General features: G+C 40.0%; 1 long non-coding RNA gene across 3 annotated transcripts; it reads left to right on the plus strand.

Annotated features, from left to right (window-relative positions):
• The first annotated feature begins 3,862 nt into the window (after positions 1-3,862).
• LOC145768126 (uncharacterized) lies at positions 3,863-23,810 on the plus strand. 3 transcript variants are annotated; one of them, XR_014288909.1, is made up of 4 exons: positions 3,863-3,982; positions 9,472-9,542; positions 9,678-9,760; positions 23,615-23,810. It is a non-coding gene; the product is annotated as an uncharacterized LOC145768126 (long non-coding RNA). The 3 variants fall into 3 exon arrangements; XR_014288910.1 differs by lacking the exon at positions 3,863-3,982 and adding an exon at positions 9,260-9,393; XR_014288908.1 differs by lacking the exon at positions 3,863-3,982 and having other exon boundaries at positions 9,427-9,542.
• Positions 23,811-26,097: the final 2,287 nt, after the last annotated feature.

Here is a 26,097-nt window from a genome sequence, read left to right on the forward strand (position 1 = left end):
TCAGATTCGTCAAGATATAAACTGAGGAGTGTGAGTCGTATATTTTTCGCCCGACTCCACAGCCCTGTAAAAAACATCACCAACAACAACAAACGAAATCATTGAAATAACAACAAAACAAATAACGAGAATGAGGTTATTTCAGTCATACAGAATTTGAAAATTGGGCATTGTTTTATATTTTTTGTTAAAATACTACATTTACATCAAAATTGTGGAAAGTGGTTCATTTCTTTCAGTTACTTTGCTCTTGTAAATATACGTGATGTAACATAGCAACTGGCGGAATAGCAGGATATATATAAAAACCACGATATCCAAACTGACGATTTCACACAACAATGTTGAGTTATTTTGTGTGGTAGGCAACAAAGCAATTTCTATCATTGCTCAAGCATAAGCAAACATGACACTTCATACAGTAGGCTACACCCTGCTTTGGCCACTTTTACAAAGCTTGCATTTTCTTTTGTCACATTTGTACTCTGGCCAGTGACTTACGTTGTCAAAGCGGACATCTGCAACCGGAGATGGTATTACAGGGGCTTTTCTGGGGGTGCTAGACATACCACTTGATCTTCGTTTCAAGGGCCAGCCAACTCCATTAAAAATGGCTCTAGAATGATTCAGTGCAGAAGCAATTTACAGTGTAAATTTGAGTAAACTTGACTGTTTTTTTTAGGGATGCCTAACTGCGTGCAATGTCGGCGGTACAACAGCCAAGCATTGACTTTCGAAATGTCCACACAATGAAATAATACTTTTAAATACCATCGTTTAGATTTGATTTGCGTGCGGTAAAGAGATATCAGCATGTCTGAAAGATCCACACCACCCATGTTCTTGTTGTACTCGTGAGTCGTGAACAACGGTCGGACAGTAGATTTCAACATACTTTTTGTTGACCCTGTCCCATTGTTTGACGGGACCACCAGCATTTGGGTCACAGTACGTAGAAGCCATTTGGATGCATTTATTATCAAACCACTTTGTAACTGTAAGTCCTGAGTTTGCATCAGTGTTATAGGCATGAGCCCCTCGATCGTGTTTTTTTAATTCCTTTTTAGAGGGACACTGTTTAACCCGATCTGATCTCAATGTGGCAGTGACTAAAAATCCCATGGATTTTAGTTGTAATAATAACTGCAAAGAGCAAAACCAGTTATCAAAAAAAATCTTAAAGTTTTGATGTTGAAGTAATTTCTCTGTTAGTTTCAATACTGCATATGATCCAGCTAGCACACTTTTGTCCATCTCCAGACGTTGTAGCTCCTTGGTATAAAAAAAATCGTACATCATTCCCGAAGTGCCAGACTGCACAAAGTTTTTAAATCCCCATTTCTTGGTTTTTTTTTGGAATGTACTGTCGAATCCCATTGTAAACTGTCTTGGCAGGAATTATCTGCTCATCAATGGAGTTTTCTACTTCAGGTTCCAAAGCATTACAATTTTGTTGAACATGGTCTAAAACTGGTTGAACTTTAAATAATTTGTTTTTCTTGTTTTCATCGTTGTCGAGTAAAGTGTCGTCGTTCACGTGTAAAAGTCTCCATAGTGTTTTATATCTGTTTTTACTCATTACGCATAGGCTAAGCCGGTAATTTAACAACAGACGTCAACATTTGCATTTCCACAAGCTGTTCAATTTCATCTTGAGATGTGTCAACAGCATAGCACTCTTTCTGCATTCCATATAAATTTGTTTGGTAAGCAATGTGGGTGTTCAAATCTGGCTTCCAAAACATCTGAAAGTATTTCAGAGGGGTCATTTCATCTATGTTTGTGGAAGGTAGACTAAAACAATTCTGTGCAGAAGTTGATGCAATCATAGGAGTCATTGTTCGCCATCGAAATGTGTGCTTGGAAAATTTTTCTGTTTGATTCACTTCTGCCTCTGCATTTACACATTGTCCAGACTCTTGCTCTAAAATATTTGGACCACTATCATCTACGATTCTTTGTGGAACTGTTAAACACCCAACACTTTTCTCTTCGTCACTTTCGTCCAAATCTTCCATTTCAGACTCAATATCTGGCTCCAACACACGAACTAATACTTCTTTTGCTTGATACATTTCCTATTACAGTATTCTCAATTCAATTACCAATAAATTCTGTAAAAAATGAGACAATTGTTTTGAATATTATCTACAATCACTATCTTTGCAGTTTTAGTCTATCCTGTTAGAAATACACCTAGCACTGCTGCATTACTCAACTGAAACTTTCCAAACAAGCAAGCTGCAAGCCAAGCTAAAATTTCAATGACAGCCGCAGGTTCCATATGGATCCCACATGTTTCAGAGTAACAATTGAAGCGAAACGAATTGAATGCAGACATTGTTTTGTTTGCGAATAAGGGAATACGCTTTATCTTCTGCACGATGGTAAAAAAATTATATAAAAAGAAATTGCAGAGAGAATATTATAAGCTATCAAAGTTAGGGGGGTTTTTGGCATTCCAGGAGGGGTGTACATTAAAGTTCTATCAGGGGTAGTCTATGCTTAAAAGTGGTAAAACAAAAGCATTTTAGGAAAATAAAAGCATGTAACCACCACGTATGACTATTTATTTTGGTCCATATGTAACAGTTTTGGAAAAAATGTAAGTTGAATTTGTCGTATCCATATGGATCTCGTGGCCGTTAAAGGGGGGTCTGCTACTATTCAGCGAGTCCAATTCGGAGAGTTCCCTATTTAGAGACAGCCTTTTTCGAAGAGTTCCCTATTCAGAGATTTTTTGAAATTTTTTTTTTAAATTATTATTAATTTTAAAAATTATAGGTCTACTCTAAACTGCCACTTAGGTTTTAACTTCATCTTTTGTGGCAAACGCTATTTGGCAACTGTCTTTTTTTAGTTGACACGTTTTCGCTGAGACTTTATCTCATTAACCCCTATTGTTAATCATGAAAACTGTTGTTTTGATGTAAAACACATATTTTGAACGAACCCAGACAACAAAATTCGTCATTTTTGCCGTCTGGGAAGGCACTCAAAGGTAAACACTGAATAAAATGCAAGAATGCAAAAGAAACGATCTTGTGGAATAAAATACAAAATTCTCTAAATAAACAGAAGAATTGGACATACATCTCTCTGTTATCATTTTTAATGTAAAAATTCCTTTTGTGGTCCCTTTGTCTGGAACAAATAAAAACTGTGCTGTTGAAATTTCCGATTGTAGTTTTGGTCTCAATCTCATCATCACGATTCGGAGTAAGATGTTTGTTAGGTGATTCACAAGGCTGATTGTTCTGTGGAGTGAGCAATCTGTTGCTCTGGTTTTCTTTGGTAAAGTTATGAATATGGAACGTACCATATCACTAGGGTCTTTCCGGTGTCATAACTATGATTTAAGATCTCAGTGGTTAAGTCTAAACCCCACTCATCTAAAGCTTCGAGAATAGAATACAGAATTCTCTACTGTAAATAAACAGAAAGCGTCGTTGGATTTAGAATTTTGTAATAGTTGAGGATTCTAATATATTCTAAGTTTGCATGCAGAAGGCAACGCAGGATACCTGTCAATTTTATCTGAGCAAACATTAATAGTTCAAAAATAAATTTAATTCGCTTTTTAGTTTTAAGATTTCAATGGTTAGGTCTAAACCCCACTCATCTAAAGCTTCGATAATTTCAACTATGAAAGAAACGATATTGCGTAATATCCTAGTATGCGTATCCTAGTCAGCTAATGTTCTCTTTTCTACATGATTTCAACGTTTAGCGACGTTAAAACAATGTAGAAATGGCAATTTCTGCTGGTCGGGATAACTAGGCTACGGTATTTCAACGTTTAGCGACGTTAAAACGATAGGCCACACATTTGGTTATCTGTTACTACAATGTAAAAATGAACTGTTAGGCTAACTGGGTTCTTGGAACAAATTTTTACTGGTTGGGATAACTAGGCTACGGCACTCGATAATTTCCTTTAAATCCAAGCTGTAGGCCACACATTTGTTGATCCAAACTACCGGTAATCATTTTAACTATTCAAAACTACTAACTTATAGACATCAACATAATTTTTTTTTTGTAACATTTTTTTTTTATTTTCCCTTCATATCTTAAGTTTTTCTGAAGGTGTTGCGGCCGTGCCAAATTTCTTTCAACTCAATCACTTACTTCGGTCACAAGCACGTTTTAACGTTCGCGTTTTGTCCCTTCTACCTTTTTCTCGACCTTTGCTGTGTTGACGTGTATTGTTTTTGATATGATGGTCACAAATAAAAACAACTCAACCGAACTGACATGACGAATTTTCATTTAATTGTTCAAACATTTCATTTCTATTTTCTCTGCACGATTTCAATGTTGAAGCGATGTAAAAACGGCAATGATAAATAGGCTACGATTAGAGATGTATCGGTATCGGTGATATCGGCCATTTTTTGAGTATTGGTATCGGTAAAATTTGGCCGATACTAAACACGTAAAAAAAGGCGTTTGCTGCGGATTTTCTGCAGAAGCAAAGATATAGATTTTTTTAAAGTGGTAACTAACATCACATTGAAGTAGAAAAATAACAACCTTTTCAAATTTTTGATACCTCACACTCCCATGACTTTATGCGCGCAGTGCCGCGCACCTTTTGGAATTGTTTGCTTACAGTGATTCTTTCACTCAAACAAAACGTTTTGTTTCAGCAGTTTTGCGTTGTTCGATTCTTAAGTGGTGAAGGAGACTCAATTTCTCCAATATTTATCATTTGTGTTTCTTTTTTTTCTCAGCAGAGGATAAAACCAGGCCAAGACTACCCAGGTGGCGGGAATTTGTAGTTTTGCATCGTTTTTGCGTTGCTGGACATTTGAGGGACCCGTGTGGCTTGGTTGTTTTTGGTAGGCTGGTTCTGTCAGTTTATGATTTGGTTTCCGCCTTTCGTTGTGGTGGACTCACCAGGCTTGAACAAAGTCGTGGCGGAGTGGGTGGGCTCGGGGTGGGGGCGGTGGGACTGCGAATCTTCACTGAACTAATCAATAAGTGGTCTTGTTGCGCCTGGGATGGCGGCCTCATTGCAAGGGGGGGGGAGTGTCCTTCCCTGCTGTCGGCATGGGGCTGGGCACTCACTGGTGCGGCGGGCTGTTGCGATTCGCTGGCCATAACGGTGTAGCTTCCACGCTAGCCATTTAGACCATCCAATCAACTATAATGTTTCTCGGCAGCCGTTTTGTAGCAAGAATTGACATAAGAATCGAAATGGCTAGTGTGGAAGCTGCACCGTTGTGGTTGGCGGGTCACGGCAGCTCGCTGTGCTGGTGAGTGCTCAGCCTTGTGCTGGTGGCCGGGGGGGACGCTCTTTTCTTCGCAATGAGGTTGTCATCTTGGGCGCAACGGGACCATTTTGATTGGTTTGGTGAGGATTCGTGGTCCCATTGCTTTCTTTTTGGGCCTACTTATTCTGCCGTGACATTGTTTGGGCTTTGTGAGTTTGTTGCGGCTAAGGGTGGAAGTTAATTTGCCGACTGGTGGAGCCGGCTTGCTGGGGGCAGCCGAGTTGCATGGGTTTTTTTAGCGTTTGGCGGGATGGGAGCGATGCAGAATTGTGCATTTTTGCTACCTGGGTAGTCTTGGCCAGTAGCAAAAGCTTTTCAAACCAAACGAAAAGCGCCCTTAGGTTGCACATTACTTGTCGAATAGTTTTTGTACAACTACACAAATCACTTGGTTTACATTTTACATCTTATTATCAATTATGATACGGTAGCCTATTTGGAGAGTTTGCGCAAACACTTTTTTTCAGAAACCCCAGTTATGATGTACGATAATGTTTCTTCCCTTATACCCCAATCCTCAATTACGGTGGCCTTTTATTACTAAAACCTACTATTATGACACAGCAATGCGATTGAGATTGGATTCTTGAATCTTTAATAAATTATGCCAATTGAAAGCTTTTTTTAAGAGTTTTATGCAAATAAGGTAAAACATAGCATTTGATATAATTCCTTGCAAATACCAAAATTGCTTCTTTTTGTAACACCAAAGTATCAGCCAAAATATCGGTATCAGTATCGGTATCGGCCTAAAAAAGTGATATTGGTATCAGGATTGGTATCGGCCAAAATATTGGTATCGGTACATCTCTAGCTACGATACCCGATAATTTTCTATTTTTTTCTGCACGATTTCAACGTTTAGCGATGTTAAAACGATGTAAAAACGGCAATGATAATTAGGCTACGGCACCCAATAATTTTCCAAAAAAATTTCAAAAAATCTCCGAATAGGGAACTCTCCGAATCGAACTCGCCGAAACGGGCCATTCCGATTAAAGGGTTAAGGTCGAAACAGTGACGTCCTGCCTGGAGTTATATATATTGTAGGCAGTGGCTATTTGACCGGCGCCGGTCTTTGAATCTGAAACACTATTTGACTGGTCATGACGTCACTATATAGGCATTTTTTTCTTTTTCTCTTTCAAAGCAAAAAACGAGAAGAGTCCCTATATAAGTTCTAAATTCAATGTTTATGTTCAACTGATTCTGGGCCCGTAGGATACGTATCGGGCTAATGCTCCAGAGGGAATGGGTTCGATACTTCGCGGAAGCGTTTTTTTTTTAATTGTTAACTAAATTTTGACCCAAAGTGACTCAATCGTTAGGCTTCTGCATTTTTGTGGTCAATTTTTAATTTGAGTAGCCTACAGCCCAATTTTTTATGTATTTTCAAATATGAGTAGGCCTAATAAAGTTAGAATTTTTTAATTTTCTTGCATTTAAGAATTTCTCTGGATAATTTTCCATTTGTCATAAGAGGATATGACCGTGTTTGCCGAACGACGCAAAAATGTAATGACAAACGGAAAATTATGACAAACGGAAAATTATCCAGAGAAATTCTTAAATGCAAGAAAATTAAAAAACTCTAACTTTATTACTCATATTTGAAAAGACATAAAAAATTGGGCTGTAGGCTACTCAAATTAAAAATTGACCACAAGAATGCAGAAGCCTAACGATTGAGTCACTTCGGGTCAAAATTTAGTTAAAAATTATAAAAAAAAAACGCTTCCGCGAAGCATCGAACTCATTCCCTCTGGAGCACCAGCCCGATACGTATCCTATGCGCCAGAGAATCAGTTGAACATAAGTGTTGAACTTAGAACTTATATAAGCACTCTTCTCGTCTTTTGCTTTGAAAAAGAAAAAAAATGCCTATATAGTGACGTCATGACCGGTCAAATAGTGTTTCGGATTCAAAGACCGGCGCCGGTCAAATAGCCACTGCCGGGCGTCTTTAAATGTAGCAAACCTAGCAAACCTAGCAAACGTAGCAAACCTAGCAAACCTCGCAAACCACAAAGTTGCCAGATAGTATTTTATTAATTGTATTTTTTTTAATTTCTTGGCGTTTAATTTGTCTGGTGCCTGTTTTTTAAAACCCTTTTAAGTATGTTATTTGTTTAGTATTGATGTTCTATTATCATCTATAAAAAAATATCAAAATCTCTGCTTTGTTGTTTATGGTTAGTTTTGATATAAATACGTTTAAAGCAATGCCTTTGCGATCAACATTTGTGAGATATTGAAAGTTAACATTAACGCAATATTTGGTAGTCAGACATTCGGGAATCAGTATTCCCTCCCTTAAACCATGGTTGGGTAAGTTCACTAATCACTGGTTCTCTAAAAACCGAGCTGCAGACGATAAACAAAACTTAACTTTTGCAGGCAACCGTAGTTCCTGCCCTTGGCTACGCCGTGTGACACACAACGAAGAAGTTCCTAATGACAAGTTTTTGTGTGTGTTTAGAAAGTAAGGAATCTTTTGTGAACGAAACCGGTTTTTCCAAGTTTTGGGCATTTGAAGTGTGTTTAAAATACCTATATGCTTTGGCTCCTTTTTAGGCTACTTGCAAAAAAAATTGGTTTGTTTTTGGGATTGGTTTGAAACGTGTTTTTGGCTGGGTAATTTTGTAGAATCTGGCAACTCTGCAAAGCTTGCTTATTTAAATGTAGCAAACCTAGCAAACCTCGCAAACCTGACAAGGTTTTACTATCTAGGCTATGACTTTGAGAAAGGTTTGTGCATTTGTCAATTGATAGTTATGAGGTTTTCTCAGCGGGTGTCTTTAAATGTCGCGAACTCCAAATTATTTTAAAGTATCAGGTTTGGTGGCCGTGCTTGACTATATTTATTGATGCATATACCGCAATATTAGATCCTTTCACGCACGTCTTAAACCATTAAGGTTTTGCCACCTTTTCCTTTTGTTAGTTTTGTTACTGTATTTCTTTTTCTCAATATCATTTCTTTTGCATTCTGACAAAGAAAAATAAATTGAATTGAATTGAATTGAATTCCTCGCAAAGCTTGAGAAGGTTTCTGCATTTGAAAGCCTATCCCAATAGGTTTTCATAGTCTCTCAAAAGAAGATAGATTTAGATTAGCAGCAAGTAATGGTAAGGTTGTCTTTAGTCTAGGCCTATCTATTTTATGCAAACTATAAACAGTTGAAAACCTCATCGGCCATCAATTGTAGAAACCTTTCTCAAGATTTGCGAGGTTTGCTAGGTTTGCTACATTTAAATAAGCAAGCTTTGCAGAGTTGCCAGATACTACAAAATTACCCAGCCAAAAACACGTTTCAAACCAATCCCAAAAACAAGCCAATTTTTTTTGCAAGTAGCCCAAAAAGGAGCCAAAGCATATAGGTATTTTAAACACACTTCAGATAACAAAGACTTTTGGAAAAACCGGTTTCGTTCACAAAATATCCCTTACTTTCTAAACACACACAAAAACTTTGTCATTAGAAACTTCGTTGTGTGTCACACGGCGCAGCCCAGGGCAGGAACCACGGTTGCCTGCAAAAGTTAAGTTTTATTAATCGTCCGCAGCTCGGTTTTAAGAGAACCAGTGATTGGTGAACTCACCCAATCATGGTCTAAGAGATTGAATACTGATTCCCGAATGTCTGACTACCAAATATTGCGTTAATATTACCTTTTAATATCTCACAAATGTTCGCAAAGGCATTGCTTTAAACGTATTTATATCAAAACTAACCATAACCAACAAAGAAGAGATTTTGATATCTTTTAGAATAGAACATATCTTTTATAATATCTTTTAGAATAGAACATCAACACTAAACAAATAACATATTAAAAAGGTTTCTCAGCAGTCGACTGTTGCAAGAATTAACAAAAGACATGCACCCGATAAATAAAACGCCAAGAAACTAAAAAAAATACAATTATAAAAATACTATCTGGCAACCTTGTGGTTTGCTAGGTTTGCTACGTTTGCTAGGTTTGCGAGGTTTGCTAGGTTTGCTACGTTTGCTAGGTTTGCGAGGTTTGCTAGGTTTGCTACATTTAAAGACGCCCCCACTGCCTACCGGTATATTGCATACATTAATGTTCAGTCTGAAGGCATAATACGGTAACTTCCTTATGTTTGATGATGTCCGTTTGTGTCTTTATCAGCTTTGTTGCATGATTTAATCTTTAAGTTTTTTAGGAGCTGCTATACAAGTCCCCCCCACCCTTGGTAACTCATGACAAAGTCAGGACGCGACCAAATATATACCGGTAAGGTGAAACTACTTAACCTTTGTTTTACTGTTCACACACTTCAATCCACATGTTTTGGTTAATTCCTCTTTGTCATGAGTTACCGGTACCAAGGGAGGGGGGCTTGTATACCAGCTCTGATTTTTATTTCAGTGCAATATAGGATGACTTTTTCAGACAAATTCCGCAGCGTACCGGTAATGTTTTTACTATACACTTGTAGCAATCCAATTAAGGTAAGACTTATATTTATCTGACTTAAATTTTGTTGTCCTATAGGTTAGGTTGGATTACATTCCATTTGATTAAATTTTTATCCACGCGCTGGGAAAACTTCTTGTAGAGCTTAATCCTGGCAGTTTCGTATACTTGTAGAATGTAGAGGGTTTGAATCACTGACACAGGCCCAGTCACCGAGATTGACACAGTGAAGTTTCCGATTGTTGAAGTCTTGTTGTCAACAATACCAAATATTTCAAATGACGAGTTAAAACTCGCCCACAAGACCAAAACAAAACAACATCATGTGAGGTTGACAATGAGACCACTATCTTGTGACTAGTCTAGTGACCAGTGACCACCCACCATCGTCACTGGTAATGCAGCAGTGTTGCCAAAAGCTACCAAACAAAAGCTACGGCACCAGACAAAATCTCTGCATTAGCCCATTTGGCATGGGGTGGAATGGAATGAAATAGAATGGAGGTTACTTTTTGGAATGGCAGATAAAACATATTAAAGATGTAAAGGGATAAAAGATTTGGATGAAAGACAGTCTTCTATCGTAGTTTCCGATTCGATTTAAGCGCCCGACTCAAGATCACGCGACGCTGGTTCGACACTCTGGGTGCGCTTGAGCAACGTATTCGAAGGACTGCTATCCATTCAAGGCACCTAATGGATGGAATAATTCCCCAGTAACAACACTTCAACAAACGGAAACTTCACTCTGTCAATTTCGGTAACCGGTTCTGCGGCAAAAGCTTTTAGAAGTATGCAAAACAACTGGTCACAGCGGTAAACCATAATTCTTCGTGGGAAAATTGTAACATAAAGTTCCCGGATCCGTTTGTCTGTACGTAATGGCCGAAAAATAAACACTCCTTCGAAACGTCTATTCAAAGTGTATTCCAGTAAAATTAGCCCGCGGCTATCGAAATGACTGGTGCAATGCCTACACCTCTAAAACTGTCACTACGATACAGATTACTTGGATAAAAGACGGAGAATTTGTCCAGCTAGCAAGCACCAAATAAACCAGTTAAATGTGCGACCGACTTCCAACAAACAACTTCGAGAATGAATCAGAAAAATTTGTGATAACTCAAAGGCGACGCAACATTTCATGTTTAAACCGGTTTCAACAGGATTGACACGAGTCTTACGGACGATGGTGCAATCTTGGCTCATGTTTTAGGAATTTCCATGACGTAATATTCAGTAGACCCGAACGGTTTCTACATGACGTTTGACCAGGCGAACAACCGTCTGTAACATTGCGGCCCCTAGTTATGACAGTCTGACATGGCATAACTAAAAAAGAATTGACGACAATTGTGAGCCAATGAATAAAAACACATGATACACAAATTGTTTGAATCACTCACGTTTAAGTTAATACGCAAATACAAAGGGCATGCAAAGAATGAACAGCAATAAGAATAAACACGACGATACATGAAATTGGTACCATAGGTATTAGGTACACGCAAAAAATGATGCTATATACAATGATTGCGATAATAACCGACTGTTCTGGGCTCAGACAAGTGTCGGCCACCGCAGACAAAACCAGGCTCAAACCCTAACACTTAGGTGTTCTTTACGGGGGCGAGGCACGAAATATCCCTCAACACATAGTCTACTTTCACTTTCCCCGTACTCTCATCATAGTTGCAGACGGCAACTTTAGCTCTACGAACCACAGGCTTCCCTTTCCTAATTTGTGGAACTACCTCATGCACCCTCCCAAGTTGATACTTCCCACGTTTACCAATGTCCTGGAGAGAACCTACCACTACAAGTTGACCAGGCTCCAAATTCTCGGCCATTTTTAGCCATTTTTTCCGGCCCTGAAGACCTGGCAAGTAAAAATCGATCCATTTACTCCAAAACTGATGAGAAAGTGACAAATTGAACCGATAATCCCTTCTTAATTGGTCACGATCATGTGGTTGCCCAACAGCACAGTATGGGTCTAAGTATGGGGTTAAAAGTGAGGCAGGGGTGATGACAGTAAAATCCCTAGGGTCGTCACTCAAAGGTACCAAAGGGCGTTCGTTCACGATCCGAACGGCACTGCCTGTGTACGTAAGCAGTTCAATAAAATTGGGCTTACGACTTGAAGAGTCCAAAATGTGAAAAAATGCAATTTTAAATTGTTTAACCATTGCCTCCCAGGCGCCACCTTGCGCCGGAGCATACGGAGGTATAAATTCCCAGTTTATCTCTCTCTGTCTCAGGGCGTTGTGAAATTCAGCTGATTCTATCAACTCGGGTAACTTCTTAGATGCTGCCTGAAAGGTACTTCCATTGTCGGAATAGATAGCATTAACCTGCCCACGTAAATCTGTAAACCTTGTAAAGGCAAGTAAGAAATCACTCAGCGACAATGACGTAACCAGCTCAACATGAATAGCGCGAGATGCCATACATGTGAACAAGAGTCCCCAAGCTTTTTTGTGACTTCTACCTTCAACAAAGGTTAAAGGTCCAAGATAGTCTAAGCCGCAATCAAAAAAGGGTTTCCTATGCGCAGTTGTGCGAGACAAAGGTAAATCAGACATGAGCTGCCTTATAGGCCGTGCTTTCTCAATCGCACATACACCACAGTCATTAAGATACCTCTTCACGGAGGCATTACCATTAGCGATCCAAAACTTCTGTCGCGTAGACAACAAAGTGTGCTGTACTCCACAGTGCGCATTTCCATTATGATGCGACAATACAACAAGCCTTGTGAAGGGGTGCTTCGAAGGCAAAACAATCGGATGCTTTGCTTCAAGAGAGATCTCGGGAGAATTACTTAAGCGCCCTTCAATGCGGATTACACCAGCGTCATCTACACAAGGTCTGTACTTTTTAAGTGAACGTAATTCTTTCAACCGTTCCTTCTCACGTTGCGAAGCGCCAACACTACCTCGCTTTATCACTTCCTCAAGGGCATCCGGCGATCGTTTGGTCATTAAATGTACCACATCACCATACACGCTCTTCTGAACAAACTTCACAGCCAACTCTGAAGCACTGTTAAGATAAGATGCATCCAGTTTTGGCTTCACAAAGCTACGCTTTCTCGTTTTACAGCACAAAAATTCAACAAAAGCAACCAAATAAGCGATTCTCTTTTTCATAACATACAAAGAAGGTGCGGCCTCGATCAATCTGTGAAGGCCACCCTGTCCAACGTCAAGCGACCCCTCTTCGTCACGAAGGTATAGGCTATGGACAGGTACTGGAGTGGCGTTTTCTACAGATGGAATTTCTTCACACTGATAGAGAAGACTAGAACCATTCAACCACAACTCTCGAAATTCTTTCTTTGTAATAAGATTTGGCCGTGTGCCAACATCAGCTGGGTTCATATCGGTAGGGCAAAACCGCCAATCCTGGGCTCCAGACAACAATAAAATATGCTCAACTCGACGCGTAATAAACTTATTCAAACGTAAATCAGGGTTTTTAACCCACTGCAACACAGTACGAGAATCACACCAAAAATACTTAAGGCAGTCGGGCATCTTCAATGCCTCGTAGGCCTGCTTCACGAGTCTTGCTGTATTCAAAGCGGCAACAAGCTCTTTCCTAGCTATCGGCCAAGAAAACTGATTTTTTACAACAATGGTAGATTTACCCAGAACGAAAGACACACTCGGAACTCCGTTAACCAGTCTACGTAAGTAAACAACAAAAGAGAAAGCTTGATTCGAAGCATCACTAAACCCATGCAATTGATATGAAACAATATCATCCGGACTGCACACACCAGAGTTTGCAAAATACCATCTCGGTAACGAAAAATCCTTAAGCAGGTCCAAAGAGCGAAGCCACGACTCCCACTCTTTAACAAAGCTATCAGGGACCTCGGTGTCCCAATCAAACTTGTCTATCGCCAATTGCTGAAGTATAAGGCGTGCTTTTAGAAAAAATGGCGCTCCAAAGCCTAGCGGATCAAAATTTTGTCCAAGCTGACTGAGCATACTTCGGCGCGTGTGTTTAGCTAAGGGCTTTAAGGAACATGCGATACGCATCTCGTCAGACTCGGTTTGCCACACACAACCCAATGTCTTCGCTGATGGCAAAGTCATATTTTCAGTCTGAAAGTCAATGTCACGAATCAAAGGTGAAAGCATCTCATTATCCAAATTTGACAAGACAATCATAGCCTCCTTGTTAGCACTCCACTTACCAAGTTTAAACCCACGGCTATCAAACAAAGCAATTGATTCATGAGTGATTTGCTGAGCTTCCTCTAAGCTATCAGCCGAAAATATAAAATCATCCATGTACATATTATTTGCAATATTGCAGAGAGTCAATTCACCAGCACTGCTGGGATTCTGCTCGATCATTTTCTTTATAGCCAAGCAAGCGATATACGGGCTACTCTTTATTCCCCAAGGGTGTACACAAAAACGAAATGGTACCATCCTACCATTTTCAAGGTCATCATCTTCAAACCACAATATACGAAACAAATCCCTTTGCGACTCAGGTAACTTTATTTGAAAGAAGCATTTAGTCACATCAGCCATGAGACCAAATCTACCAAGCCGAAATCTAGCCAAGACATCTACCAGAGGGTTTAACAAGTCAGGACCCGAAAACATTACATCATTAACACAAGTTCCTCGGAATTCAGACTTGCCATCGTAAACAATGCGCTTTTTTAATTGTGACGTAACAAAGTACGGTAAATACCATTCAAATCCCTTGACATTTCCTGCTTCACCAGTACGCTCAATATAGCCATTTGATTTAAGATCTTTCATGGTGTCAGTAAGGAAATCACGAAGTTCAGGTTGTTTTAAAGCTTTCTTCCTTAAAGCAGCAACTCTATCTGACGCCAACACAAAATTGTTAGGTAGATCAATATCTTCCTTCAACGGAACAGGTATCTCAAATCGACCATCTTTCAACTCAATATTCGGTTCAACAAGTTCTCTAGCCAACTTATCATTGCGAGACAATTCACAGGTTTCATTTTGCAACGTCAAATCCTGAATGACTTTATTCAGGTCTGCTATTTCCATATCACGAGACTCAATTTTACGCTGAAAGCCAGAGATGACATCCGACTCTGAAGACGTCTGCATTCTGCACACTTTAGCAACGCTTTCCTCTAAGGGTGACTTACCACCACAAGCCAACCAACCGAGAGGAGTGAGTAAAGCATGCGGTTCACTACGATTTTCACCAACACGTTCTTCTTTTGCCCACATCAAATAAGCGTTGTCGTTGCCAATCAGTACATCTACAGTACTACAATCATTCAAATGAAACATATTCACGTCATGAAAATGACGGAAACCATTTAAATCTTGTTTATGCGGTAAAGTTTTAACATCATCAGCCCAAGCTGGGTTAACCACCGAAGTTATATCACAAAACAGTTCATCTGTCTCTAACGACTGGATGTTGAGTTTGACAAGGTCAGCACAAGTAGCTTTCTGACCAGCCAGGGTATCCATTTTAAACGACGCTTTATCGTACGGTTTAAGATCAAGTTCACACACCAAATCACTCGAAACAAACGTCAACTGCGAACCAGGATCATGCTGACAATACACCAACTTCGATTTGCCAGTCATTGGATTCAAAACACGAGCAGCAGTAACGCGGTTAAAGGCTGCTTTAACATTTCCAATCTTAACATTACGCACAGGAACTCTGGCACGAGCATCATCTTTCCCAACAGAATCCAGAGAATCATGTGACGTCACATAAAAATCATGCAGAAGAAAATAGTGTTTCCTATCGTTGTTAAGCCCACACTTACGACAGTTATTTGCATGAACGCAATCCCTAACCATATGCTGGCGCAAACAATTCAAGCATTTGCCAGCTTTCACAATGACATCTCTCCGATCTTTAGGTGTCAAGCGCAAAAATTCTTTACAATTAGACAAAAAATGATATTCAACTTGACCACGTGACGAACAACAAATGCATGCCGGTAGGTTTTTACGTCTGGCTTCACCACCGCGCGGTGCGCCAACAACAGTCGAGTACTGCGAACTCCCTGACATCACATCATCGTGGGGTTTTACGGACGTCTGCCTAACCGGACATGAAGGCAATTTTCCTTTGCCAAACTTTTTAAAATGCTGCGACTCACCAGAATCGCCCATTAGCATAATGCTAAAATCAGTCGACTTACGCGTTTCCTCCCGTACTACAAATTCAAACAAACTCTGAAAAGTAGGCTCATCAGTGCCACCATACTGATCACCTAAAAAGTCAAGATAACGCTGCTTAGCGTCAAACGGGAGTCGCTTAGACAAATCCAAAACAAAACGTCCTTCCAATTTATCACGCTGACCATAAGCTTGCGCGTAAAGCAAACACTGCGATAATTCATCTTTAAACTCTTTCAGATCACTGGAAGAGGTCGAAGTCAATTTGCTACCATAGCGATACTTTCTAATTTCTGGTTCTGCGAAAAGACCTCCACGAACCCCAAAACGCTGGGACAAGCGAGCTAACGACATTTCTATCCTGTCTTCCTCTGACAAGCCAGGGGTGTCAGAAACCAAATTAGCAATCGTTTGCGCAGCTGTTCTAACACAAGCTGCTTGTAGCAAAGTCAAACAAGTCCCCTTAAAGGGCGAAGCTGCCATTAAGGCCGTAACACGATTTTTAAAGAAGATAAATGGCATATTATTACCATCGTAACCAATCAAGGCCGCCTTATCGAAAAACGTCCTACTATTTTGGTATTCAAAAAAGCAATCCTGCTGTTGAGAACTCGATTTAGCGGGAGAAGACAAGCTATATCCCTTAAGGGGCTGAGTGGGCTCAGTCACATGCACAGCCCGACCACGATCCTCACACACGTTAAAATCAGGAGACGCGATACGCCTCTCACAACCACCCAAATTACGTGTAGCTGGGCGATCAAAACCTAGCGGCGCAGAAAACTGTAAAGGGGGCAAAGCATTACTACTAATGGCGGCCCCGTGACCTGTACGCTCTGGGGGAGGAGTTCGGTTGTAATTCGCAGACCTTGGCTCTACAGCATTCGGAAGACCCTTAGCCGCGGCCCCGAGACCTCCTGAAACAGCTGGAAAACGTGTGGATTGCCCTGGTCCACTCACAGGTTGAACGGGCGTTTGGAAAAGGTTATGTAAATTAAACTGCGATTGATGTTCATTTCTGGAATGCCTAGAAGAGCCCTTCTTAGAGCTACGCCGAGAGCCCACCTCTGATCGATATTCAGCTAAAACTACCTCTTTACGTTGTTCAGCCCTCAACCGAGCGTCTTTGAGTGCGAACTCAGCAGCTCTCGCGGCTGCCGCAGCTCGAATGGCCTCAGCTCTCGCGGCAGCTTTCGCGGCGGCTTCAGCAGCTCTCGCTTCGGCCTCCGCTCTCGCGGCAGCCTCAGCTCGAATGGCCTCAGCTCTCGCGGCAGCCTCAGCAGCTCTCGCTTCGGCCTCAGCTCTCGCGGCAGCCTCAGCTCGAATGGCCTCAGCTTGTATCTGGAGCTCGTCTTAGCTGCAGGTTAATTTGTGCCACTATCCGAGACGAAGTCCTAGACATCCCAGTGCTTACATTTGAGGCGCTATCCTCAGGATGTTTGTCAGCATCCAACATATCTGAGAACTCACTTTCTTTTTGTTCAAAGTTATTTTTTAACGAGTTAAATTCGGGATCTACCCTATCACGAAGTTCTGCCAAGATTGCAGAGTTAAAGATTTTAGTCAAAAGAGCATGGAAATGCCGTAATTCCTCTTCTAAAGTAGATAACTTAGATCTAAAAATTAACAGTTCCTGCTTATCACTCAAAGAACCTAGGGCTACAGAAAGTTTCCCAATTTGAGTCAAAATATCCCGTCTAAGATGCCGGGCCTCTCGAACTGACTTAGCCTCATCGTTAATGGGTCCCTCCCCAGAATGGCCTGCCCGACCGCAAAGAACATCATCAGGCTTAAACTTAGTCGAGTCTACGGCGGTCGAGTCCTTGTCGCCACCGAGTGTAGACATATTAAATGTTGGGGCTAAATTTAACAATTAAAAAAATTAAGTTACACAAACACACAAAATTATTAGGCTACAGTAGTTATAAAAAACTTAACTGCAAAGACAGTAAAAATACAAAAAAGAATTTAAATGCACGATACCGTAGCTGTACGAGTATGAAGTCCTAAAGTCCACAAAACTTGCTTGGATTCTTCCACTTGAATCTACAAGCACAGATGGATTGTCTTTTAATCTTCTTTCTTGCCAATGATTGTCAAAGTTATTTTTCTTCAGTACCAAACTGAGAAGAAATGTCTTTACTTTTCTTTGCTTCTGTAAGAGTGTAGACTACCAACCAACAAATCTTCTTTTATTATTTCTTGTACTTCTAATCAGTTCTTCTGCACTAGCTGACAACAAACACGTCGTTTATTTTTATGCCTTCAAGTGCTTCTTGGCCTACCAGCTAACAATAATCGTCGTTTATTTTTCTTGCTTTAATTTCTTCTTGACCTACCAACTGACAAGAACTCGTCTTTTATTTTTCTTGCTTTAATTTCTTCTTGACCTACCAACTGACAAGAACTCGTCTTTTATTTTTTATGGTCACAGCGGTAAACCATAATTCTTCGTGGGAAAATTGTAACATAAAGTTCCCGGATCCGTTTGTCTGTACGTAATGACCGAAAAATAAACACTCCTTCGAAACGTCTATTCAAAGTGTATTCCAGTAAAATTAGCCCGCGGCTATCGAAATGACTGGTGCAATGCCTACACCTCTAAAACTGTCACTACGATACAGATTACTTGGATAAAAGACGGAGAATTTGTCCAGCTAGCAAGCACCAAATAAACCAGTTAAATGTGCGACCGACTTCCAACAAACAACTTCGAGAATGAATCAGAAAAATTTGTGATAACTCAAAGGCGACGCAACATTTCATGTTTAAACCGGTTTCAACAGGATTGACACGAGTCTTACGGACGATGGTGCAATCTTGGCTCATGTTTTAGGAATTTCCATGACGTAATATTCAGTAGACCCGAACGGTTTCTACATGACGTTTGACCAGGCGAACAACCGTCTGTAACAACAACCAGGAAAAACCTATCAAGGTTTTGTCAGACCGAGGATAAAGATTTAAAAACCAACTAATCCCGCATGTGCTTCGTCAACATAAATTTTGTGGCTCTTGTATTGAATCGTAATATTACAAGAAAATTAAGATTCCTATACTTTATAAATATGTTATCACACGAATTCAACCAAGCAGTGGCGTACCTAAGGTAGCCTATGGCAGGCATGGCTCGAGCCATAGGCTCCACATTGATAAGTCGGCAGCCGTGGCCGAGTGGTTAGCGCGTTGGGCTCGCAGTCGAGAGCCTGCATGTTCGACTCCAGCCACCCGCACTTGCTGTTGTTTCTCTGGGCAAGAAACTTTACGATAATTGCCTCTACCTAGTGATCGATTTCGAGTAATGGGTAGTACCAAATTTACGTCATAAGTAGAGTAGACCACCGGAAACAGACATTGCCGTCGGCTGCAGCGTGGGTCAGGTGTATGTCGGAAGGCGTACACCGATGCATAGCGCTCAAGTCCGCTTTCCCGCAATGCAGGATAAAGATAAACAAACAAACAAACAAACAAACAAATAGAGGCGCGAAAATCTGTTGGTAAAAATTAAAATTTGTTACAAAATACAATACAAAGATCAAAAAGGAGTCTCTCTTTTACTGTAGCTTATGGTAGTCATTGTCAAACAATGGAATTGTGACGTTTAAAAGCAACATTGTGCCTCTCCTGGCTCACTTTGCGTTCAGTCAGCAACTGATGATGATGGCGTATGAGCGATCTTTCCAGGCTAGATTGGAGGGCAGGAAATCTTCAGCCACTCAGCAGTCTCGTCGTCCAGGATTCTCAGACCATGCGCACCGTGTGGAGGCCGGTGGGTTAGGCAGTGGTGAATGACATGCTGTCTTCTACAACTACCGGTGCATTGCCTGAGACATTGACTTCACCACTGTCCATCCTTGAAGCACTGCTTTCTTCATCAATGTCATCTCTACGTTCATTCGTGCTGGACGTGGCTTCTTCAGCGTTATCATCTCGACGCCTTTTGGAAGCTGGTTTTAGTGTTGGGCGATATATCGAATTTTCGATACGATATCTTTTCAATATCGATATTTATTTCAATTTTGTTCAATATTTTAACTATTACAGCCCTAACTCGTAACTGTAAACCCCTACAAAAACGTTGCCAAGGCCAAACGGTAAAAGTTGAAATTGTCTTGGCAATTGCTGTGAACGTTTATTACGAAAAAAATTGTACCAAAACATGTAAAACGAGAAGCGAAAAATATACTAGAGTAGTCTATCACGACCGCACTGTTTGATTTGTTGTGATGTAATAATACCATTGGTCACAGCGGTAAACCATAATCTCTTCGTGGGAAAATTGTAACATAAGATTCCCAGATCCGTTCGTCTGTATGTAATGACCGAAAAGAAACACTCTTCAGGAAACGTCTATTCGAGAATTGTATTTCTGTAAAAATAACCTCAAAGCTGTCGAAAATGGAGTGCAACGCGATACACCACTAAAAACTTGTCACTACAGAACAGATTACTTGGATAAAAGACGGAAATTTTCGTCCAGCTGACAAGCACTAAGCAAAACAGTTAAACATGCGACCAACCTCTTCAAGCAACAATTTTAAAATGACTAGAATAATTTGCGATATCTCAAACTCACGTAAACAGTAACTGTGACGCAATAATGAAAGACATTGTCACGCAATTCTAACAGGTGTTCAAAATTGGTGATGCAATGTTTTATGTTTAAACAGGTTTGACACAAGTCTTACGAACGATGGTGCAATTTAGGCTCATTTTTAGGAAAAATTCCATGACGTAATACGCTAAGATTCAGTAGACCTGAACGGTTTTTATATGACGTTTGATTAGGTGAACAATTGTCTGGAACAACCATCATCATCATTAAGTTCCTTCCTCTCGTCGAGGGTTGGAGGCAATGAGACGGCAAGTTTCTCTGTTGTGAGATTTTTTTACTGCAGTTTTGTAATTAAGTCCTGACCAGTCTTCAATATCATTAGTCCAAATTCTCTGCCCCTATTTCGTTTGCCGCTCATTTTTCCTTCTAGTAGTTGTCTTTGAATAGAATTATTGCAAATCATGTGGCCAAAATATTTCAATTTTCTTGATTTAATTGTTTGTAGAATTTCAATGTTGGTTTGTATTCTGGATAGTACATCTTTTCTAATAATACTAAAAGTAGCGATAAAGCGAGCAACGCGATACGCACGCTGTTACGGTAATTCACGTTAAATAACTCACGGGGGGGGGAGAAAAGTTAATTTTGGGTTGATTCAACATTCGAGTCCGCACAAATCGATTTAATTTTCCCGGCGAGTTATATTGCGTAACAACAATGCTCAATAAGAAATTTACGTTTGTTTTACATTAATTCGATATTTAGCGACGTTGAATTATCATAAAATAACGTTAATTGCTCGACCAGGTACCGGTAACAAATTAATAGCTCCCTCCGAGAAGATTGCCTCGATTTACGTATCCACTAACATCCACTAACTAAGTTCGGCACAATTGGGATACTGCGAGCAACACAAAGTCTGTTTGATAAAGAACTAGCTGTCAGAATCGGAATCATCAGATGCTGTATCGGAGGATGAGGTTGTGTCATCACTGAAATTGGACACATCAAGAGGCTCATCGCTTGGCTCATCTACACTGTCTTCGCCGTTCGCAATGAAGCGTCCACGTTTTGCTGCTTTCGTGCTTTGATACCCATCCACACGCCTCTTTCTTCTTCGCAGAGCTCCATCAGGGTGTTGACTAAGGATCAAATCTATGGCTGTGGCATAACGACTGGGAGGAATGTCTAACGCTAACCTTACAAGCGCTCGTGTGGCCTCGGCATTTTTATTGTCGACGCTAATGCGCCATTCATGCATCTGTGTCGGCAATCACCTCGGCAATTGCCGACACTAATTTCGAAGACTGGGAAACTTTTTTCTTAATTAGAACAAAAACATCGAAAAGTATCGAAATATTGAGTATTTTTTTTAAACATCGTATCGTTTTGTTTTTTTCAATATCGCCGAACACTAGCTGGTTTTAAGAATCTGCGAATAGACGTTCGACTTTGCTTCATGTTTAACTTTTCAATAATGAAATGACAACATCGCGCGGTGCCCCAATTTATACTCAGCATCAAGTTTGTGAGGAAATATTTGTAAAACGCGATTGTTTTAGGTCGTCTTTAGTTTGTAGCCTACCGGTTATTTTATTGTAATGTTAATTATGATGTCATATTCATATTCCCTTACGCTGACCCGGAACTGAAGTTTGATTGTGACGTAACCAAAGTGAGACCATTCGGAAAAAAGATCAAACGTGGCTTTCTCTCACCAGGAATTGCCAGCGTGTCGCAGTTGTCGTAGCAACAACAATGCAATGAGTAGGCCTACCGCCTTTTTTTCAACGCAGTGTTGTTGCGGAATTGCTTTGTTCTGTCAGATATCTAGCGAGAGACATAGCGTAAAACAAGAAGTTGCGCGGCAGTTGGTTGGATAATTCAGCGTTTAACAAAAGCGGAAATAATTGTAACGAACACTTCATAAGTGTCATGAAAACAGAGTGGGCGAAACATATTTTGCCCACCCTCGTTTCACGGCCGGGTGGGCGCCGCCCACCCGGCCCGCGAAATATTTTTTCCTACGAGATTTTTGTCTCATTTACATATTTTGGTAAAAGTTTGTATTAAAACCGTGTGGAATGCAACAGTTTCTCGTTGGCACGGTTGGTTCAGTGGTATCATCCTCCGCCTAATATCGTGAGAACGAGGGTTCGACGCCCGTCGAAGTCAAACTTTTTTTTTTCTTTAAATTAATTTTTGCGGTGCACAAGAGCTTTTCAAAAAAGTAGGGTTAGGGAAAGCTTATATTTTATTATCATTGCAGAATTTTATTGGCAAATAGTTATTTCGCAATCTGAATCAACCAATCTCTCAAACACTTTCGGAAAATCTTACTTTTAAAGTGACTAAAATAAATGAGACAAAAATCTCGTAGGAAAAAAAATTTCGCACCCGGCCCACCCTATTTCGACGCCTATGATTGTATTGTAACCTATGTGTGCCTGTGTGGTTTACTTCACCTTGTCATGACGTAGGAGGTATCGATATTTTGAAGACTGAAACAGTTGTTTTACCCTCTCCCTGAAAGGTCATTGAGGTAGAGGTAGAGCCGTTGCGTCCTTAATGGCACGCCGTGGCCGCCTCTAGGTTTGTCAAATTTGCTCATTTTCCTCCAGCTTGGAGAGTTGGACCTGTTCCGACTTATAAGCACTTGCTATGCACCATTCAAGTAAAATTTTCTTATTCTGTTTAAATGTTAGAAATCAACGTGAACTGCCATATCACCGGATATAATTCCATAAGGCAGTGTTTTTCAACCTTTTTGAACTGCGGCGCATTGTTTATAATGACAAAAATCCTACAGCACACCACACACCACCAATCAACTGAACTCCCCCAAAATATACTAAAGGATACATTGCAAGATAATATTGTTCTATATAATGGGAATGTGATTTATCATCTTATTCGTACTCGCTCAGTGTTAAACCGGAGCTATTTTAGATGGACAAAAAGCCGGTATCTTGGCATTAATTGCAGAAAGACTAATAAAATCGTTCATTTTCATGTATAGACTAATTAAGTAAATGTGTATAATTTCCCAAGGTACATCTAACGATCTGACACGACACACTGGTGTGCCGCGGCACAGCGGTTGAAAAGCACTGCTTTAAGGTAGCCTACTTGTCCAAGAAAGCATCTTGCATTGTTTACAGGAAAGCATTTTTTTACAGGTTCGTGGCGAAGATAAACGTTTACGGAGGAAGAACCAAAAAACGGGGCAAACAACAGTCATCACCGCGCGTGCTCCGGCTGATAAAGAAAATAGCTGATTTAAGACGTATACACTCTGATGTCTGCCAATGAATAAACTTATTCATTCTCCATACATTGCCTATACGCTCGATTTCAGTTTGTGTTTATACAAGTGACGCGTTCTTTTATAATACAATTGCTTTTGAAGAAAGCGTTTTTGAAGAATTTCTATTCGCGACAGTTTAGGAAAATCGTAAGTTTGTTAACACCCAATAAGACGTACCTATCCATTGAAAAGAAAAGCGTAACAATTCACTGTATGGAAACGCCAATGTTGGTGTTAATAGCTTGTCTTGAAAAGTTTAAGTCATCATGTTGTCATATTATATACGATGAAGTAAACACTCTTATCACCGTAAAAGTATCTACGGAAATTAGGAGTAAATTACTTTACGTATGCTCAGTACTTTTGCTGCCAGGAAAAGCACCGTAAATAAATATATTTAACGGAAATTAGGAGTAAATTTACGCCAACAAAATACTTACGCTAACAGAAGAAATACCGTAAATACATTTAACGGAAATTAAGAGTAAATTACTTTACGCATGCTCAATACTTTTGCTGCCAGGAAAAGCACCGTAAATAAATATATTTAACGGAAATTAGGAGTAAATTTACGCCAACAAAATACTTACGCTAACAAAAAAAATACCGTAAATATGTTTAACGGAATTTAAGAGTAAATTACTTTACGCATGCTCCGTACTTTTGCTGCCAGGAAAAACATCGTAAATTTTTTTTACAGTGTAGGAGGGGGTGAGAGAACTAACTGGTTGGTAATTTCAATGTGGTGCCGACAAGGCAATAAGTTAAGAACCACTGCTCTACAAGTATGCGAAACTACAAGGAATAACCTATCCGAGGCTTTATCAGTACGAGGATAAAGATTCAAAATCAAACCCGTTGCTGTGGCTGTGGGATAGATAAAGGTAAAGGACTAAATGTACCGTAGTCCCTTATTCAGTTATTGAGCTTTGGGGAATGAGAAAATAAGGTTCTCATCACACTAGGCCTTTGGCACTAACGAGAGTAGAGTGGCCAGTTCATTTCTTTTGACCGCCTTTTTTTCAGCAACTATGCCCCACCCACTTTTTATTACACCCTGGGTAAAAGTGAACGTTGTTTATTAACAATAGCCTTAGCCGGGTGTAGAACCATGTTCACATTATGGGAAATCCAACGCAGTGCTTTAGTCTATATGCTGTTAAATGAAAGGCTTTTCTAGCTATAGCATGCGTCAAAAGCAAAACAATAATAACCCACAAACCTAGTGGCAAAGATTTTTTTTTCAGTGTCTTGCGTCATTTCCACGTCTACTGACGTCGCTAAACCTGCATGAAACGGTAAAGTTTATAGATTGATGGAGGTTTTCAAATGGGCTTCTTCAAACCATTTCTCTTAATTCAAAGGAAAAGTTTATAAAAAATAATCCTTAGACTGGTACACCTAAAGGTTGAAACAATCACATTGACGCCTCCAATCATTGTAATGCAAAATCTTGGTGGATTCACGAAAACTCGGCAACTATAAGCTAACTTCAAGCCTTCGCATAATAGAACGTTCTTTTCATTTGGAGTTCAACCACCGCGTTCAAACAGCAAACCGTTGTAGCGGGGTGACATGTATTCACATCAAATTCAAAAATATAAATGAATGATTTGTCATGATAATTCGTAACCCACATAACCTTGTAACACTCCGGCGGTTTCGAAAAATTTTGAATTCCCCAGAGATGCGAAATAATGAATTCTACAAAAACTAACAATAATAATCAAGCATGTGTACGCAATTTTTATAACTGTCAAAAATCGAAACAGTCTAACTCGTAGTTTGGATTTCGATGGCAGTTTCACTAATGAAATGAGAATTTTATTGTTCTTTTATTCGCTGTTTCTTTGAATTACGTTTTGATGTTACAGTTTTCTGAGTATATTTATAAAGCTGAAACTGCTTTTATCTCGTTATACAAATGCCTTTATCTTGTATTTTTGCTTCTGCTTATTAGCTTGATTGACAGCCGGAGCCTAAAATCGATTTTGGCGAAGAAATCCTTAATTGGATGATATTTTCCTTTTCTAATGACGCGGAAATCTGAAAAAAGTGCAAGGTTTTAAAATCGTTGATTTGCTTGAGAAAAATATTCAAGATAAGAAACCGTTGATTGAACAGAGCAAAAAGTTGCCTTGTATCATTAGGGTGTGACAAGACAAGTGAAGGTATCACGCTTTAGCAATAGCATAGGATATGTTTCTCGGCAGCCGTTTTGTAGCAAAAATTGACAGCGATAGACACCGTGTTTCGCCCATGAGGCTGGGCTCGTCAGTATCGCACCACTAATTCTGCCACAAAGGTATTCGACTACCGCTTATGCCGTTACTGTTGGTCTTGGGCACTCTTTGA

This window comes from Aplidium turbinatum, chromosome 4 (assembly GCF_918807975.1).
Source record: "Aplidium turbinatum chromosome 4, kaAplTurb1.1, whole genome shotgun sequence".
NCBI classification, from domain to species: domain Eukaryota; kingdom Metazoa; phylum Chordata; class Ascidiacea; order Aplousobranchia; family Polyclinidae; genus Aplidium; species Aplidium turbinatum.